General features: G+C 47.4%; 1 protein-coding gene across 1 annotated transcript in view; it reads right to left on the bottom strand.

Moving 5' to 3' along the window:
* PPP1R16B (protein phosphatase 1 regulatory subunit 16B) overlaps positions 1–13,022 on the bottom strand; it is a 58,759-nt gene extending 45,737 nt beyond the window's left edge. Inside the window, exon 1 of the mRNA XM_027890843.1 lies at positions 12,913–13,022. The gene's annotated coding sequence lies outside the window, so the exon portion shown is untranslated. The remainder of the gene's footprint in view (positions 1–12,912) is intronic.
* Positions 13,023–17,531: the final 4,509 nt, after the last annotated feature.

Below are 17,531 nucleotides of genomic sequence, written 5' to 3'. Positions count from 1 at the left end.
ATGGAAAGCCACTGAGAGAAGGAGGTGACAGCCCAAGGGACAGGCAGGAACAGTAGGGAAAGGCAGGCACAGGAGTTCAACTATCCCCAAGGGAGGAAAAGGCAAGGGACACAAGGGGCTGCCCAAAGCGTAGATGTGCCATGGGGATGACCACACACAGAGCTGAGGTCCATTCCCTCCTCCACACAGCCCAGCCCAGGATGAGAAGGGCAGAAGCATCCCCTTCCCACCCTCCCCAGAGGAACATGCTCCAAGTCAGTCATTTCCTAAAGCGTGTCCCTGTGGAGCACATAACCACGCCGGCTCTGCCAAGGCACTCCCCACCCCACCACCGACACTGAACTGCTCTGATCTGCAGCACCTTTGGGAACATGGGAAACAAACCCCTCTCCTGACTGCTGATGGGAACAGGGAGTCCTGTGCTGGATCAGGAGCTCTAAGGGCTTGTAGGATTGAGTTTTAATTAGCACATGGTACATCAAGTCAAGAGGGTCTTTCGTGCTAAGACCACCATAGTCTAGAACCAGTGTTTCTTTCTTTCTATAACTGCTTCTGTCACCTCCTGGTTTTTGGAAAAAAAACATTTCATTAGAGCATTCTTAACAAAGACACTGTATCAAGCCCTATCCACCAACTACCTAAATCATTACAGCCTCACACACCTACAACAGGGGACTCAGCTACTGGGTCTTCCAAACTAAGACAGACAGAGAGGTGGATACCAACAGCCACCACAAACTAGGAAGGGGAGTTCAAATCACAAGAGATATCTCTCTGAGGAATCAAAGCCCCAAAAACACTCATTTTCACCTGCAGTGCTACAGGACACGGTCTCATTTCCTACAAAGCAGCATTTCCAGCCTCCTGAAAGGTTTCCTTTCTTTTCTGGAGCTTAAATTTTTACTTCTGTCACACCCTTCCAGACAGGTTGTACCATCTCCCTTGTATGTATCTTTGTGCTTCGACTGTGACACAGATGGCACTGACCACCACCTCCCTCCCCCAGGACATCAGAGCTCATGGTAAGGCTGAAGTCAGAAATCTGCCACTGGTGACACACCTGCCACGAACACAGCCCAAGGCAGCACATCAAACAACTGCTGGACAAACACCTTAGCCAGTGCCTTCACAATAATCTGCAACAAACCCTTCTCCAGAGGTTAAGAGCATCCACTGATGAATACATGAACACAGACCAAGGTCACTTGCCTGATTTCAGGCAGCAAACTCACTGCAAGAGCTACACCACCACCTCAGGATTTCTAGTCCTGTGCTCCAGCCTCAGTGTGCTGGTGAAAGCTATTTGTCCCTCACTGGCTATTGCTTCTGGTGGCAAATTCTTGCCTGCACCATGTGATTCTCTCTGCTATGCTGTGAGCTCCACAACACCCACAGGTTAACCATACTGAGGAGTGCAAATTATCAAAATTGGTGCTGCATGATTTAATTTCACTGGTATCTTAGAAGCAAATGGCTCCTTTCCTCACTTGAGGCTTCGGCAGCATTTCAAGCAGCAGACGCTCAGCATTACCAAATGAACGGTTCCTCCTGAAGGGATGATGGGGAAAGTGGCAGGAAGTACCACTTAAAAAAAAAAAAAAGGGAAAGAAAAGGAAAAAATATTTCAGCAAAGATCCCTTAGGGAACAAAACTCCTACTCTGCCCTGGAGTGCTGGTGGAGAAGAGCAGGTACAGAAGTCTTCTGAGTGAGAGATCTCATCAAAAATTGGGAGTTTCACGAAAGGTTCTTGGCTTTCCCACAGGTTTCTTGTATGCAAAATAAGTAACTTAATCTGTTCCCCAATTACCTTCCTAAAGTGAAGATACTGTTTTACCATCTGCAGCAAAAGCAGTTTCATTGCTGCCTGATGGAAAAGGGCAGTGTGGTGCTGAAGGCACATAATTTTAAATTATTTTTCTAGCTTAATGGAAAGATCAAAATTTAATGCTAAATTCTTCTCTAGAGAATTAAAAACATTTTGGTTCAGCCACTTTAGTTCCAGATAATCTCTCTGTCTTCAATAAGCTCCTTCCCAGCAGAGGGAATGAAATACAAGCAAAAAGAAAAAAGTGAAGCAGCAAGTCAAAAAATCTCTTTGATAATGGGAAATTGTAAGTGCCTCTTTCTTTCCTCCTCCCAACTGTTTCACTCCTGACAATACTGGCAGCTGTTTGAGGAAAGCCCCTCAGTATTTTCACTATATATTTCCTGTAAACAGTCAACACAGCATAATATACAGTCTTTATCCTATTAATATTTCAACGTGGGCTTTCTTAAAAAAAAAAAAAAAAAAAAAAAAAAAAAGAGAGAGAGACCTTCTATGTTAAACAGTCCTCCCCCACATCAGCGTGCTCGGAAACGCCGCTCTTTCCAGTGGCACCTCAGTGAGGAGGAACACAAATCTGGTGGTGGCCCCCATGCTTCTGTCAGAGGTTGAAGAGCTCAGTCTGTGCGTTCAGTAGACACAGCCATGAAGGGCTTTGTTTGTAGGATACGTTTCTGAGCACAGTTTACATACATGGTTTAGGAGCAACCCAGAACATTAAACCAACTCAGCACTCACTTCCCTCCACGTGGCTCCTGTGCAAAGCTGCTCCTGGAGCCCTGTTCCCAGTGCAAGGCACCAGGGCCTGGAGTTGTTTTAGAAAATCACCATTAAGGAGCTCCATAGAGCAAATGCACCTTTCTGAGTCTGCTCCACATAGTGCTCTCAAAGTTGCCACTTTTCTTCATTAAACTGCCCTTGCCTGGGTAACTTTTCAAATCCAGAACTTTCATGTGGATAGTTTTTATGTTCACTACAAGTCTGGAGGTTCTTCTTCTCTCTCCATTTTTATTCCCTAGCATCCGCCTCACTAGCCAGGCTCCAGAGGCCAGACAACCTCTTCACTCACTGGCTGCCCTCCATATCCATGGGAAGAGTGGGCTCTTCCAGCCCCAGTTTGGGATGTAGCTCCAGACCTTCAAGGGTGCCTTGGATCTGCAAAAACTGCTCAGCCCCCTTGTACTTTCCAAGAGTGAAACCTTCGGTTCCCCTCCTACTTTTAAGTCAATCAGTGAATCAGTAAAAACACTGTAAAAACAGATATCCTGGGCTCTTGGCCCTCAATTTCCACAAAGAGAAGGGAGAGGGACATTTCTGTCAGTCTGAATTTGAAAATCTGTGATTTTGAGTCGACTTAAAAACCAGAAACTAAATTCAGGTCTCAATTTCAAACTACCCCAGAGCAAGCCATCCGCTTTTAACCTAGTGCAACAGAGAAACCTATTCAACAGCCTGTAAATCTGCAGAGAGCACAATAATTGTAGTGATACCTTTTTTCCCTTAGCTGAGGACTGTGTGCATGTAACCAAGAGCGGAGCTCTCCCCCTGCTCCCCAGTGAGTGCGCCCTGGACAGCGCAGGCACCAGCTCCAGGCAGCACACAGACTCCATAGAAAAGGATGCTTCAACACAAGGAAATTATATTCCTTCCAGAATTCATCACATACCACTCCCCTCTTCCCTTTTCTGCTCTCCTTAGCAGAAAAGTGTCTGCTAACAAAATTTATCTCCAGCATCACAATTCCTGCCCTTAGGCAAAGAAAGAAAGATCAGAATGGGATTTCTGTGCAAACACAAAGCGAATCCCAACTTCCCTTGCATCAGAGCAGCCCCATCCTCTGAGCCAGGCAGTTAAATACTGAAGGAAAGGCATGCAGCACCTCCGATTATGTGGAACAAAAATTTTTAATTGAGGGCATGAGTCTCCGATTCGGCTCTCCATTTATTTTTTCCACAGCACGTTATATGGGAGTGTGGGTTGCAATGCAGTCAACTGCAGGGAAAGCAGGTGACCTATCTGTGACAGTGATATTACACATTGTTGTTTGTTTTTCTGGTTAAAGCTTCCATTTTTTATCAATTCTCCCACAGACAGATATGTGGAAGCTTCTGAAACTGCATCCCGTTTCCTGATGTTTTCAGCTACACATTGAGAGAGCTGTAATTTGGAAAACAGCAATTTTTCCCCAAAGCAAGCTTTAAAATAAGTCACAGGGGAAAAAAACCCCAAATCAAAACAAACAAGGTAATTTCCAACAGAATCGCAAAAACACCACTGCAAGAGCCCACACCCTTCCCTTATGATATAAATTAAAGTTCTATTCGTGCCTGCACACCGCTCTTCTTAAAAGAAATCCTTCCATTGTTTAAAGCCATTTACACATATTTTGGCCCTTGGAAAAAAAACTAATCCTGGGAACTGCCCTACTCTGGCACAGCAACGGGCTAGATAAGTGCCTGGATTTTCCGTCTGCAGCTCCCAGGCACCTCAATCCGTGCCAACGTGGGATGTTTCAACGGCAGGGCTCCTGCAGACTCTCAGATATTAACAGGGATGTGCCTTTCCCTGGTAATACCCACACTAGAGGTGACAATGGGACCGGCCATCCCTCTTGCCCCCATATAGCTGTGCACTCTGCAGCAGTCTGGGGGACACAGCATCCCCACAGGGAATTACCATCCAAGGGAACTATGTCCTCTATTTTTAATGATTTTCCAGTTTCTTTGTCACCAGAAGAAAGTCCTGCCTTGCTTTTCTCTTTCCAAGGCAAAGGTGTGATTCTGTCAGTTTTATGGCACCACAGTTGACAATACCAGTGACTGGCAGGATTTAAAAGTGTTTGCTATACACCTGACAGAAGGAATATTGATTTTGTGGGAGATTTATGAGAGGGTTCTCTTCCCAACTATATGATTTATACACTTTAAGTAGCAGTTGTATTTAATTATTGCTATCAAAATGCTTTCAACTCTAAAGCTTATGGACACTATTGAGCATATCTATAACCATTCCAATAATCCTCGGAAGATCTTAATCAAACAATACAGAAAGATGCCCTCTGACCCCTCCTGTATCCATCGGGGAGCCTGTACATCTACTCAAAATGGTGCTGCCCTCCTGCCTCTGCTGTGCAGGGACCCAGCAGGGTGCCTGCAGGTTCTGCTGGGAGACTAAAGAGGTGAGACTTCGGGAAAAATTAATTATCCATGCTACAGTGTGGGATATTTTGTTCCATGCAGCTCAAACATCTGGATTTGTTGTATAAGGCCCAGCCCTTGCACGTTGGTGAACTCTGCAACGACTTAAGTTATCGTACTGCTAAACCACATGCATGTCACTGAAAATCTCATCCTTCTGTTCCCCCAGACTGTATAGGTCAAGGTCAGCCACCAGCATGCAAGAAGAGGGCCCGCAGGCTGCTGATCTGACACTTAAAGACCTCTAGCACAGAGGATCAGCCTTCCCTACAGCCTCCTATAACTGCTATAGGGTACCTGGACCAGCCCATTCACAGCGGCAGCCGAGATCGGCAAGCACCCCCAGGTCCTGTTACCACCAGGCAATCCAGGCTGCTTTCCTTTGAGGCCTGGAGGAATAGCGTAAGTGCATCTAGAACCATGACACTTCAAGAGGACAAAGGCTCTTTAAAATGCAGGTCAGCAGAAAGCCTGCACGGAAGCAGGCTGATGAAAAGCGACTCCGCCAACAGCTCCAGCACCGCCTCTCACTTCCACCTCTGCCTGAGCTCTGCTCCAGAGTAACTTGCCTTATCTCAGATGCAAACCCTCAGACTGAAACTAAATGTTTTGCTAGCAGAATGCTAACAAAATGTTAGCACAGCTTTCTGCGGAGCAAACATCAGTTTCAGTCTGAAATCAGACACTGGAGCAGCTTGCTGCTGCCTTGCTTGCGAGGCAGATTTTATGTTTCTAAAGAACCTTATTTTTAGGTGCAGTTACCAACCCCCCACGTCACCACACATGCCCTACTTTCTGTGTTTCCTACATCTCCTCTTGGCCACAGAGGTGGTGTGTTGGCATGACTTGCTGCTCTGACAATACAATTGCTCTGACATTGAGTTTCATCAAATATTTATCAATTCTTAGTTGGAAAATAAGATTTTGGATACTTTAGGTTAACTTAGCTATGAACATGGTACCAGAATTGCTAGTATTGCTCTTCTCCCCATTGGTCTAGCTCTTACTTTGCTTCTGTCATTTCTGCGACTACAAGCACAAGAGCTCTGCTGCCACAGGCCAAGAAGAACCTCATCCACCCGTGGGCACAAGGTTTAGCCATCTTTCCCTGTTGTCTCAATGTGCAGCCAGCCAGACCTGTCCAGGGGAGAGACTTTCCCCAAAGATATCAAGATTTAAGGGCCAGAAGTCAGCTGGCTGCTGTTAAGGGAGACTTTCCTGAGGGCTTTTTAGGCAGAAGTACCCATTCAGTACATACCTCAGCTGAGTATTTGTTCTGAGAAGCAGTTTTATTTGGATGTTCTGGAAGTGAAAATCAAATTCAGGTAGCAGAGGCATCTTAAAGCCCAAAATCTGATCTGATCCTGCAGATGGTGGGGACGACCCTTCTGCATCCTGCTGGCAGACCTACAGCACAGCTGCCACCAGCTGCTTTGGGGAGGTCAAACAAGTCAACAAGCAAAGCCCACCCATACAAAACCCCTCGCAGTTTCCCCTACCAGATGAACAATTGCTCAAGACCTCACTATTGAAAAGCCAAGACTTGCACAAATCCCCATATCTCAGTTTAGCACTGTCAAATAGAGAAAACAATGGTGGGTATTAGTAGACACCTCACAGCCAGCCTGGGGTTCACCCCTTCCTTGGTCTTTCTCCTCAGATGGATATTTGACCTTTGAGCTGCTGAGCAAGTCATCAAGCAGAATCTGTGCCTTTGAAATGCTGCCAGCGTCCTATATTGCCACATGAAGCCACCTTAGAGCAATGCCTCACACTTGGGGTTCTCCCATATGGATCATTACAGATGCCATGACTATACCATAACGTCACACGGAGCAGCTGGGACAAAGTTAAACCAACTGGCCTGGAGGAGTAAAGTTGTACATCTCCCCCTCCTAGACTGTCCTCTCTCTTCCAGAAATACCCAATCTGCAACTCCTGCCCCTGCCAGCTCAAGGGCAGAGCATCAAGATGTAGCAGACTCTCACCTACAAAGCAGAGGCAAGGACTAACTCACAAGGAAGGTCTCTTGGCAACACAGGGTGAGAGAAAAGGAGGGGAGAATTGCTGCCAGTTTGTTTGTGTGCACCTAGGGTGGCATTTCCAACCCTGTAATTGTTGCATAATGAATTTAGCAACGGAGTTCAAGAGCTATGATTCATTCAGGCCAAGAAAGCATGAGTCAGCCCCCAAAGAATCATGAGATGTTAAAATTATATACATTTAACTTGAGCTTGACAAATCTGAAGGAGCAGTGTAATAGCAACGTCTCAGCTCAACTCAAATCACCATCAAATATCCCCACTCCTCCTCCCAGCAGACACAAGACAAGAGCAGCACTAGAGCAGAGCCTGGGTCAGACACTGCATATAGTTTACACCTGCCACCCGTGCCCAGCTCAGGTTATCAGCCTCAGCTCTGAAAAAGGCATCTAATGCTGCTTTTTACCCGGTGCTCACACTGACTCACTAATAAAGTCTCATTCAGCCTAAGAAAAGATCTGTGTGCAATCCTGCTGAGGACTCGGCCCTCAGGATGCTCATTTCACCGAGTGTGACCAGCATAGGAGCCACGCAGGGACACGAGAGGAGAGCAGAGGTTACTGTGGAAGTTGGCAGTTAGGGTGTTACAGCAAACCACAGGGCTGGGGGTGGGAACGGAGCACAGATCTCTGCAGGGGATTGACCATGAAACAGGGCAGATTCATTACAGAAAAGGATGCCTGAGTTAAGGAGTGTGCACAGCTCACTAGGAAGTAATGCACAGAAGACCTCAGGAAAAATAAGGTGTTTTCCTGACTCTGTTGGGTGATCCTGCTTAAGTCATGCCCCATATTCTGCATTTACAGAGATGGGTCATGCCCCATTTTCTCCACCGTGTATATAGAAAGTAAAGTTATTCTGAAGTGAGATAGGGTGTGAACTCAAAGCAGAACAACTGTTCTGGGTTAACTCCCCAGGTGGCTTCTTATTCTAGAGTGGCAGTACCTTTTTCTAGTTTAACTCACTTTAAAAATAGATTAGGCCAGTGGTTCTCATCCGCAAGGCCATGGTAGCTGGTCTGCTGCTTTTAGAGTGTTCTCAATTGGAGCCTGGATACGGGGACATGGGGGGCTTCAGGATGCAGATGTGATACTCTAAATTTGGAAACATCATATTAACTTAAACCAGGAAAAGAACAACTGCCTGCAGGAGTGTCTCGACAGACACCACAGCTTTACCTGCAGTAGGTGCATGGGGACACACCTGGGCAGGGGACAGCCCATGCAATGTGCCCAGTCCACCTTAAACCAAACAGCACTAGATGAGACCCACAACCTGCCCTTTGCACACACCAAAAGGCCTCCTTATAAAGCCATTTCTGAGGTTCATTTGAATTTACCATTTATCACGCTTCCATTTAGCCCTATTAATCACAGCCTATCAAAGTCTTTCAAATGCAAACAGAAAAGCACCCAGCAACTGCATTTCCCTGTTTAGCCTTCTGCTGGAATTATGGAAGGCTACAAAGCAGGAATATGCCAACCCACCTGTCTCCTGCTTTTCAACCACTTCCCATGGGATGAAATCAGCTGACTATTCTGGAAAAAAAAAACCACCAGACTAATCTCTTTCCCTGCCAGCTACCAATATTCAAGAAGAGCAAACAATGTATTGTGCAGGAGAAAGAGCATCCTTGTTAAGGTCAAGAGGAGAGGCAGATGGGTGGTTCCAGCAGCTCCCATACCTGCATCAGCACATGGATGCTGTCTCTGGAAGCAGAGACAGCCAATCCATCTTTGTCAAAAGCTTTGTATTTCATACCTAGACCTCTAGGTCCAGAAATCTCAGAGCTCACCTAATCCTCCTCAAACGATACACCATTTGTTTGCTTTGTTTGGGTATTAAGGCTCAGCCTTCCTCAGACTACTCTTTTTTTTTCCTCAGTGCCTATGTGGCTGTTAACCTCAGTACTGACACACTTCTGAGAGCCCAGAAAGGAAACGCTCTATTAGGAAGAGCCACATCACTCTGAAGGTGACATTTCCCCAGCCAGCAAGAGCCAAGGGTGCTGCCGAGTCCTGACTCAGTCCAGCATCAGCAGTTCTCACTGACAAGCCCTTTCCCACTTTGCCATGAGACCTGGGGAGTTGAATTCATTCCTCACACCTCCCAAAGTCTTTGCCCATCCTCTGTGCTCTTTGCTCAAGCCAAGGGCATCTCTGCGTCCCAAAGTGAGAACACTCTTGATTTCAGGGGGGAAAGTGCAGGTGATTCCTATCCACAATTACCTGTCTCTTATGCTGCTGCTGGTGCCAAGGCACGTTGTGCTCCACACTGAGCCTGCCACTGAGCAGGACCAGGCATAGGAGTGGGCTTTGGCTTACTCAGAGCTGGAGTCAGGTTGTTCCTGAGCACCGTGGGTCCCCTGCACCTCCACCCCAGTCAGCAAAGCACCCAGGCTCTGCTGTCCCTTCCGTGTCACCTTCAAAAAAAACTTTTAGAACATATTATCTCTCTCTGTATAAATAAAAACTATGTTGGAAAGTAAAAAGTGACAGTCTACAAACGTACATACCCTAAACAAGGCTTTTGCATGCAGCAGAGCTGGTGTCAGCCAGCAGCAGCGCAGCAGAGCGGTGCTGTCGAGATGAATAAGCACAGGAGCACTCGGAAAGGAGACGAGGAGAGACAAGCAGATTAATAGAAGACGACAGATTTCTAGTAAGATTGCGATAAGCCTCCTTAAACTTCCCTAAAGGATGAGCCAGCTGGCAAGACCATCCCAGGAGGTGGTGTAAGTCGACTAACAGCCTTGCAGAAAGCCAACAGCTGACCCCTTTCACATGTCCCAGCTCACTCCTGCAGTTCTTCAAGCAAGGAAAGCTGAACATGCCATACCTGGATGCTTCCACCCTGGCACTCACCTGCAATTCCAGCCCTCCTTGCAGAGAAACCACCAGCCCTGAACTGTTTAGAACAAGCAGCAAGGTCAGGCTGACCGTGAGCGTGGGCAGAGCACGTGGCCCCATCTGGACACATAGTGGGGCTAATCCTGACCTGTGTTCCCAGTGTCAGGCATATTAGGGGAGTGGCACATCGCTCCTAAAAAGGGCTTTGCAAAAAAGGAATGGGGATGACAAGGTGATAAGCAGACAGGCTCCATCACACTTTTACTTCCTTCCTAAATTCAGCTCTGTTGGGATCCCCCACTGAGCCAAGTCCTTCAAAACCATTACACCCCAGTGAGTGGTTTCACCCTCTCAGAAGGAAGAGGAGGGCTATCCACAGGAGAAGGCAAGCTTGACGTGTTAAGATTTTTATCCTTTAGGGGATGATACCTTCAAAACGTGCTGGAGGTGGTGTAGACACCACGCCCAGGCATGGCCAACAGAAAGAGCTCACTGCGTCCTCTTCCCCAGTGCCACGACAAAATCCTGTAACTATTTGGAACTGGAGGTTTCATCTAGAGCAGCATCTTCTTCAGCATGAAGAACAGCAGTAAACAGTTTGTTTGATATCAGGTAAGTTTTTCTTCTTAGGCCAATTAGCTGCTGATATAAGTTGCCCACTAAAGCCACTGAATCATCATTTAGCAGTTTCAAAGCAGACAAGATGAATTGTAGGCCAATTTCCCCCCTCGAGCTCAATGAGTGATTCAAAATGTAGTTAATAATAGTGGCTCATAAAGATCTGGCAGAGGATTGGAGAGAGCAATTCATTACCCAAAAAGAGACTGATCTCTTTCACGCCAAGGCAGCTCAGATGTTGAAGATGTAGGGCCAGATTCTGCCATGTTACTTCACAGTCTTTACATACCCAAGTGCTGCTAAACTTGAGTCGGAAAGCAAAAAGGAGAAGCAGACCCAAAACAATGTCAAGGAAGCTCACAGTTAAAAGCCACTTTGTTACCAGTGGGCAAGAGACCTTTTAAAAGATGGGGAAAAGAAAGGAGTAACAACAGAAATTTCAGCCACAGATCCTGCATTTCTGTAGATTTATATAAGACAAAAATGACATATCCCCTCACCCACAAAAACTTCATTTTTTGTCAACCTCAGCTGCGTAACCAATAAACATTGGTTGATGTTTTTCTTTCTGCTGGATGAAATGTGCCTCGAGGCAACAGGCATTTTATAAATTATTAAACCAAGGGAAAATAAGGTTCCAACAAAGTGACTGCAGAAGTGATGCAGAAGCAACAAGGAGCTGGTACAATTGGTACCAGAACACTCACACAGGGCCATTTTTCCTGCAACAACGGACAACAAAAAGACATTGTTAGAAATGCACAGCCTGGGCACGTGGTCTTGATGGCAAAAAGAAGACATGGTATCTCAGCATTTCATCACATCCACCGCAGATATGTGAAGTTCAACACTTTAAACTTTATTTTTCTTATGAAGTAGTCACTTATGCTTTCCAGTCAGAAGGAAAATAAGCTTTATCTTTTTTTTTTTTTTTTTCCCCAACCTCATGAGGGATCTCAGGACGTGAAGAAAAACCCATTAAAATAACACAGTATTTTCAATATCATCCACAGTTTTTGATCCAACCCGTAGTGTAGAGATCACACAAAGAAGGGAAAAACATAAATAAAAAAAGTATTCTTCACAGTCAGGATTTAATACACCACATCTTTCACAACAAACACAATCTCACAACAGACTAAGTTCAGTTCCAGCCAGAAAAATCCCTTCTGCTTTCTGCCATAACAGCACTTGTCCCTTGCGTCTGTGAAAAAAAAATTTAATGGTAATGGCAGGATGCGGGACTCAGGGCCAAGGAAGACTGGGTCAAGGCGAGATGTAGGGCAGCCCAAGCAGCCGCTGCCCCTGAGGTTGTTAGGGAACAGGAGAGCTCAGAGATGGGTTTGGGGTTTTTTCCCCAGGTTTGTGAACCTTCTCCTTTCCTAGACACTTTTCCTGCTACAGCTCTATTGCAGATTGAAACATCCTCCTCCTCCTTGAGCAGTTACCACTTTGCCAATCTCTTTGCTTACTTATTATGAAAAGATTTCTTTTCATAATAAGTAAGCAAAGAGATTGGCAAAGTTGGCTCGTCAGAATCAACCAAAAGCATCTCTACCACCAGTGATACCTCAGGCCCTGGAGCTGGAGAAGGCACTGAAGTTCAGGCTGAAGTTCCCTTGGTCTGACAGTATCTAAAGGAGAAAGGAGATTCTCTGCAAGAAATCCCTTCATCTTACACAGAAACCAGCACTTGAAATCCCTAAGCCATTTCAGGAATTAGAGTTGCTTATATTTTGCTACCTCAAGTAAATTTCTTCCACACCCCAATCGTGCCAAAAGGGAGAGGAATTTCAAGCAAAACCCATTCACGAGCAAACCAAGGCATCCATATCTACAGAGCTTTGTGTCTCGCACGATGACCCACGGTACAGATGACACTTAAACACTAGCGACAAAAGCTCCACGGAGAAAAAACTGCCTTGAAAGGGGGAACTGCGTCCTCATCAGTGGATGCGCCCACCATAAGGTCACTGGCCGTGCCGGGATGAGCCGCTGCCGGGGAGGGCAGCCTTATCCCAGCGGCTCCCTCCAGGCCGGTCCGGGGCTGTGAGGGACTGGAGTTACCGAAACTCTGCGTTGTGACCGCGGCGGGACCCGCCCCGCGCCCCCGGCACCGCTGCGCGGGGAGCACCGCGACAGCCACGGCGCCAAACCCGCAGCATCCCGCCGGGCCGGACCGGGCCGGGCCGAGCCGAGCCGAGCCCAGCCGAGCCGAGCCCGGCCGAGCCGAGCCGAGCCGAGCCGAGCCGAGCCGAGCCGAGCCGAGCCCAGCCGAGCCGAGCCCAGCCGAGCCGAGCCGAGCCCAGCCCAGCCGAGCCCAGCTGAGCCCAGCCCAGCCCAGCCCTAACCCCCACTACCCGCCCGGCCCCGCACTCACCGCGGCAGCTCCGCAGCGGGCCCGGGCCCGGCCCCGCGCCCCACAGGCAGCGGCCGGTCAGGAGAGAGGCACCGGGAAGGCAGAGAGAGGCAGGAGGAGGCAGCGGCCGCGCAGCCCCGATCACCGCCCGCCTCCGGCCCCGGCCCCTCCTCGGGGCGGAGCTGTGGCCGCTGCCGGAGCCGGGGGCGGGCGGGGACCGGCGCCCGCCCCCCCCCCGCCCGGCAGGTGAAGGCGCGGAGGCCCCGCAGGGATGCTGAGGGAGCGGCAGCTGCAGGCTCTCAGGGATGACGGCTCGTCCGCGTGGGGCGGGCGGGGCTGTTTGTGCCGCCAGGCACAAATAAGATAAATAAATAAATTAATATTTTTAAAAAAATTGTTTGAGTTGTGGTGGAAGGTCGCACCTCTGCCTGCGGCTGCCCAGCTGCCTGTAGATAAGATTTCCTCCGACTTCTGCCTGAGCACAAGATGCGCGTGCTGCTGCCCCCACTAAAACTGGAAGGTGGATATCTACCTTAGAAGCCGTTTTGCCCGGTTTTTTTGGCATAAATAGCCGAGCCTGCCAGCAGGTTCCTATTTGTCACAGAGCAATTTGATGGTAGGGTGAGGTTACAGAGAATTTTTTAGGGAAAACTACAAACCACCCCCAATACAATGTAACATCACATCGGGGTGTTAAACATAGGAACTGATGCCAAAAACAAATGCGTTTCCTGAAGTGTGCCTTATGCCCATTTTATAGACAGATAAAAAGAGGCAGATAAGAGCCTTTGTCAGGAGTCAAACCAGTCACTAGAGCTGGGAGAGAAGCCAAGAAGCCTCCAGGGCCATGGAGTGGCATTGAGAAGCCCGTACTCACCCCCTGGGAGCAGAGCAGAGAGGATTCCTCACACTCCTCTCAGATATTGTGTCTGGGATTGGTTGTTTTTTTCTGGGGTGAAATAGGTTTCAGAAGACTTGGACAATTAATCGCCATCAATACTTTTTCTCCTTGGGAAAGGGCCTCCACCTAGACTGAACAGATCAATGGGGAACAGCTCTGACATCAAGCTGTGGGGTATCACTAAGACCTTTCTAGCTTAACAAAGACCTTTTGGTTAGAAATGACAGTCACTCCCTTTGAACAGGACAAGGTACAGGTAAGCATTCACAGGTAACAAACCTGGATCTTTGCAATTGTACATGAGTGTGAAAGAGCATCCATGGGATGAAGGTCTGATTTAGGTCTGAACTTACTATGACACCTGACTAGGAGCTCTGTCCGGAATTCACAAATTACTGCTGCAACATGGCAGAATCACATTATAGGAGTCACCAACTGACAAATGGAGACATGTCTTAACTGTAAAACTCGTCTTTGGATATACAAAAACCTGGAAAACAAAGCTGATGGGAAGAAAGTGCTTTCATGTCCTCCTTCTCACTGGATCCACAGAGACAGAGGTGCAGGATGGATGGCATGGGAGAATCTTTAGCCAAAGGTTAATTACAGATCTGGGACTAGACTTAGATCACCAGCCAGAGACCTTGGCAGCCCTGGGCTGTACATTGTAGAGGAAGCTTTTCAAAGCCTGGGTCTGGCAGTGGGTCTTAGCCCAGGGCACTGGAAAACTGACCAACTTTGGATCAGTCTCTGAAGTCCATAATTCAGTTGTCTGTTTATTGAAAGTGTGTTGTAAGCACAGCTGCTTTCTGAGGCATGTATGGTAATGAAGGGGGAGTCATATAAATATGCTGGCTCTGGGCCAGACCCGTGAGTCAGCATAAAGAGCTGAAACGTAGCTTAACAGATAGAGGATCAAAAAACCCCAAACCCCCTCATCTCCTGTTCAAATTTGGGTATGAGCATTGTGATAAGGACAGCCATCGCCTCAGCAGGCTCTTGCAGTGCCCAGGGTCCAGGAGAGGAGAAGGTGGAGACCTTCAGGGCAGAGGGAGGACTGAGCACATCAGAGAGCTTGCAGGCATCTGCATCATCCTTATTTCTCTGGCAAATCAAAGCTTTTGCTTCAGTTGCCAGTACAAATCTTTGGATCTAGAAGAGAAATACAGTTTGTTTTTTATTCCAGTCAAAATTCACTGCATCAAATTCCTTCTTTTTCTTCAGTACAGATGAAAAATGTGCAGAGATCTAAGTCTCTGAATAAAAGACATTTCAAAGGTGAAGTTTCATAAAAAGCACTACCAAAACATCCAGCATTTTCAAGGACCCAGTTCCTAGTGTCCCCTTCCTCATCCAGTGTTCAAGGCAATTTCACAGGTATTTTTGGTCCCTTGAATTCCTTTCTTTAGGAATTTGCTGGAAAGGTTTCACCCAGGCCTAAGAACACCCAGGCCTAAGAATAGGATTTTTCTCTTGTGCTCTTATAATACATAAGTTATTCAGCAGTCAGATGAGATGCTGGTATTCAATCAAGTTTTCTGAATTAAATAAATAGGTAGGAAGCTGTGTGATTGAAGGACACTGAGCAGCCCCCACGGCTTGGAAGCACAAAAGGAGCTGCCACTCTTGGGCTGCCCTGGGAGTTTAAAACAAAGTGAGGTGACAGTAAAACTCCTGCCCTTGTTCTACAGGTGTGCAGGACACGTGTGTTTGCAGTCATTGCTTCGCCACGCGCTCAGTGGTGGCAGTTTGTCAAAGCACAGCACGGAGCGTAGGTGGGCTCAGGGAGCCGAGTGCCAGGGCAGGAGCGGTGCCTGCGGCCCCAGGCAGGAGCTGAAGGTGCTGCACTGTTTTTCCTCTCTCCACTACAATTTCCACTTCCATCTCTGCAGTTTTAATGCCCTGTCAAAGATCTTCATGATGTTTCAAGGTCTCCTGCTGTATTCTATTCCAGCAAAGAGCTGCTGTCACAGAAGCAAGGCTGATGGCAAGCAAATAGACCATGTCCTTATTTAAACCTGCTGCAAAGGAGCACGAGCCTCTGCAAAGCAGAGGAGCAGGTCCTCTCCAGGGTCTGCACAGCAGAGCACCACTGACAATGCTCATGGACAGTGTCCAGTAGCACAATGAGGGTTGGAGAGAAATAAAAAGCCATGAGACAAGAAGTGAAGACATGAAGCTGGTCATGGTGAGCTGCTTTGAGCACTGGGGCTTGCCCAGTGCAGGAGGTAAAGCCAGTTGGGCAACGGAGGCATGGAAAGCAGCAGGAGTATTCTGGAAATGAAAGTGGGCAAGATGGAGATGGGGAAAACACAAGGAAATAAGCAAACTTGCAGGTGAGGGCAAGAGGTTTAGAACAGAAAGAGTGGCAGGAAATCAGTGGTGAGGCACAGGAGAACTGTGGGGTGCTGGGAGGGGAGGAGTCATTCAGCTGTGGGTTTGGGTTCTTTAGAAGGAAACAGCAAGGGACAAGAAATGGAAATGATGCTCAAACCAGGGGGTTACCAGTAGTGAAACACTATCTTAGAGAAAGATACAGGACTAACAACATTGACATTTGTTATTCTCTGTAAAACAAATAAATAAACAACAGATTCAAGGGCTTGGAAACTGCTGAAGTCACGGGAAGGCTCTCAAATGTCTTACAGAAGGGCGCATGGAATAACCAGGGTCTGATTGAAAAGGAAAATTAGAAGAAGGAAATCTGTAAGAGAATAGAGGACACAGGAGGACACCAAGGGAAAGCTGAAAGTAGCATCAGAAATGTGGGACTAAAAGAGACAGAGGGGTAGATCTGGGATATTCATGCTGATTTTTGGTAGAGGGCCATGAGAGGAAATCAAAGATTAGCTGAAGAATAAACCAGGATGCAAAAAGAGAGAGTGCGTAGATCTGGTACAGCAGAATTAAGAAGTGCTATAGCAAGACAAGTCAAAAATAACCCATCTTTCATTTTCCAGCATTAGATCAGTAAGAAAACAATTTTGCAAAGTCTGGCAGGATGGACCTTGACCTTGAGGACCGTCACTACACCTGTGCTAGGAGAACCCCCACCACACCAGGCAGTGAACTGGCACAATGACTTCCTAGCAGTCCAACAAGCCCTCCAAGTATATCCTCACCACTGCAGAAAAATTAAGACTTGAGATGGTGCCAACAGGCAGTTTGTACCTTGTAAATATACCAAAACAAGAAAAAAGATTAATTGATCGACCCCAATACTTGTACAACACACCCTTGTCACAGGCTGCCACTCATTCCTCCTCCTCTTCTGGAGGCACAAAGGCCAACTCCATACAGGCAGAACATTAGGTACTAGCCCCAGCACTCACCCAGGGCAATGAATGCTGCCATATTAACATCCAGGACTTTCCCAGGAGGGCCACCTGCAAACTCAAAAGCCAGGAGCACGTTTAGAGAGCAAATCCCCGTCAGTGCACAGGGAGCCAGGAATAGGTTGACCTACGGACAATTTCAAGCCTTGACAGGAAAGAAATATTACAGGCTGGTGGGCAAAGATCCACGATTTGCAAGGATATGAGTTAAAATCCCTGTGGTTAGGAGCTGGCTGCTTGCCCAGTGTGAAACTGTATCCCTGTTATTAGCGGCGTGCTCCTCCTCATCATCCAGCCAAAGGAACAGGCACTGCTTGCCTCACCTTATCACAGGTGCCTGTACCAAGAGCATCAGGTGAGCATGTCCATAGGGTCATCTGAGTGCTTGGCATGAAATCCTATGG

The sequence above is a fragment of the Empidonax traillii genome, unplaced genomic scaffold, assembly GCF_003031625.1.
Source record: "Empidonax traillii isolate 1590-97213 ecotype Southwest subspecies unplaced genomic scaffold, ASM303162v1 scaffold299:size639221, whole genome shotgun sequence".
NCBI lineage: Eukaryota > Metazoa > Chordata > Aves > Passeriformes > Tyrannidae > Empidonax > Empidonax traillii.
Note: the sequence above shows the minus strand (reverse complement) of the source record. Positions and strands in the feature narration are given on the sequence as shown.